This window comes from Propithecus coquereli, unplaced genomic scaffold (genome assembly GCF_000956105.1).
Source record: "Propithecus coquereli isolate 6110/MARCELLA unplaced genomic scaffold, Pcoq_1.0 Scaffold557, whole genome shotgun sequence".
Lineage (NCBI taxonomy): Eukaryota > Metazoa > Chordata > Mammalia > Primates > Indriidae > Propithecus > Propithecus coquereli.
Genome location: NW_012151474.1, coordinates 1,197,084 through 1,200,108, shown reverse-complemented (window position 1 = coordinate 1,200,108; position 3,025 = coordinate 1,197,084).

Sequence of the window (3,025 nt, the reverse complement as noted above, 5' to 3'; positions counted from 1 at the left end):
CCACCATCCACCATCCACCCAACGATTCACTATCCACCATCCACCCATCCACCATCCACCCATCCATCCACCATCCACCATCCACCCAACCATCCACCATCCACCCATCCATCCATCCATCCACCGTCCACCAATTCATCCACTGTCCATCCATCCATCCACCATCCACCCACCCATCCACCATCCACCTATCCATCCACAATCCATGATCCATCCACCATCCACCCATCCATCCACCCATCCACCATCCACCGTCCACCCATCCATCCACCATCCACCCATCCATCCACCATCCATGATCCATCCACCATCCACCCATTCATGTACCATCCACTGTATACCCATCCATCCACCATCCACCCATCCATCCATCATCCTCCATCCACCCACCCATCCATCCACCATCCATCCACCCACCATCCACCCATCCACCATCCACCCATCCATCCATCCATCCCCTATCTATCCCCCATCCATCCATCCATCCACCATCCACCATCCCCCATCCATGCATCCATCCACCCATCCATCCATCCACCATCTACCCATCTACACATCCATCCATCCATCCACCCACCCACCCATCCATCTACCATCCACCATCCACCCATCCATCCATCCAGCATCCTCCATCCACCCACCCATCCATCCATCCACCCATCCATCCATCCCCCATCCACCCATCCATCCATCCACCCATCCATCCATCCATCCCCTATCCATCCCCCATCCACCAATCCATCCACCATCCACTCATCCATTCACCCACTACCCATATACCCACCCCCAACCATCTATCCACCATTCATCTATTCATCTATTCACCATCATCCACCTATCCACCCATCCATCTATCCAGCCACCCATTCATCTATCCATCCACCCATCCATACATCTACCCATCATCATCCATCGATCCATCCACCCATCCACAATCCATCTACCCATCCATCCATCCACCTACAACCCATCCATCCATCCACCCATCCATCCATTTGCCCACCCACCCATCTATCCATCCACCCACTCACCATCCATTCATCCATCTACCTACCCACAACCTACCCACCATCCACCCACCATCCATCCATCACCCACCCATCTATTGTCAGCACTAGAATCCAGGTCTTAGGGCCCGAAGTGCTCTACTCCAGCCCCCAGCTCACTGCAGGGCTGAGGGTGCTGTGGTTTCCTGGAGTACACAATTGCGTCACTGCCCCCAAATGCTCCCACCTTGGCCAGAGAGGCCTTGGCATTGCTGGACTGGATGGCACGGTGCCCACAGCAGAGTCTTCAGTTGCTCTGTGTGCCCCAGAGCTAGAAGAAAGGACAACCTCCCCCTCCCCTGGGTTCACTCCAGATCAGCTCTAGGGTCCCGGGGGAGATACCATACCCATCCCTCTGGGGTCTGAACCCCCCTTTCTGTTTGAGACTATGGAGTGTCTGAGGCCTCGAGGACCAAAGAGCCAGTGAAGGGCTGGGGCCGGGCAGCCAGGCTTGACGGGCAACAATCCCTTCTTTTCCCCACCATGGACACCTCTGCACCCCTCCTCCACTCCCCAGGAGGGTCCCTGGCCTGCTGTCCAGCAGGGGCTCTGGGCCTCTTCCCATCCCCCACCCCGGCCACCTTCCCTGGCCCTCTGCTCCAACCCTGGCGGTGGTAACCACGGTGCTAGGGTCACTGAAATGCTCCCAGGTGACCCCTGAGCAGGGCTGGTTCTGCCAGTTTCACCCAGAGGAGGAGATGCCAGCCCAGAGACAGACAGACCTGGGCACTCCCAGCTGGACCTCAGCCTCTCCAACGGGCCCTGCACTGCCGGCCACCCACTGACCGTCCAGTGGGGACCAGCCAGTCCCAGGTCCTCCCTGCGCTGCTGCTCTGTTTTCACAGCTGAGAGGAGGGACTGATCTGGAGCAGCCGGGTCCCTGGCCCAGAGCGGGCTGCTGGGCTCGCCTGGCCTGGTGGTTCCGGAAGCCCGGGGTGAGTAGACTGCTTCCAAGACCCACAGAGCCCTGGGACCGTGCTCCTTCCTGGCCTGGCCAGTCCCTGGGAATGGCAGCAGGAGCCCTGAAAGGGCTGAGCATGGCCTGGGCCCCTGCGCCAGCCGGCTGAGCCCCGGTCTCCCCATCTGGCACCTGGGGCCGTCTTCCCCGCAGGCTGATTGCAGCAGGGCTTTGAGCCTGGCCTGGGCGGCTGAGCTGGCTGTCCTCGCGGGTGGCACTGGAAGGACACTGAGGCTCACGGAGTGTGTCGTGAGCTGGGGTAGAGCCAGGGCTCGGACTCAGGTCTATGGACCCCAGAAGCCAGGCTCACCGCTGGGTGCCTGTCCCCTCCTGCCACGAGGCTGTGGGCTCTGTGCTGCCCCAGTGATGGTGTGACGGCGGGTGCTGGCCGTGAGCGGCTCGTGGCTCCCCTCGGCTATTGTCTCCCTTTAGCCGGCACGTGAGCGCCATCGGCTCGGCCGGTCCTCACTCTTTCCGCGAGGCGGGCACAACGCTGTGGTCCCCGCTTTCCCGGTGAGGGGTCCAGGGCGGGGGAGGTGGAGAGATTTGCCCGCGTCCGGCTCTGGGGCAGCAGGGCCACTGTGCTGTTACCCGAGGTCCACGCGGGGCCTGAATCTACCTCCTGGGTGGGCCCGGCCTGGGCAGAGCCTGGGGAGGGGGCTGCCTAGAGCCCTGCGCCTGGCTGTGGCCCCAGCCACGCTGTGAGGCTGCGAGGGTCCGCGTCTGTGTCCGGCCCCAACAAGGGGAGTTCTGACATCAGAAGTGTTTTAACTTGCGTTAGTGGCTGACGTGGGGCAGCTGCATCGGGGGTAATGCGGAGTTCTGTTTCCCGTGACAAGGGGCCCGTGTTCTGGCCTGGCCCACCGTCTCTGCTGTGCCCCGCCACCCACACCTGAGCCTCTCCTGCACCTGCTCCTGCTCGGCCCTGAGGGCATTCGCATTTGTGACCCGGGTCCCGAACAGGCCTGGGTCAAATCCCAACTGTCGCCTTCCAGCTGTGTGACGCTGGGCAAAGAATCTA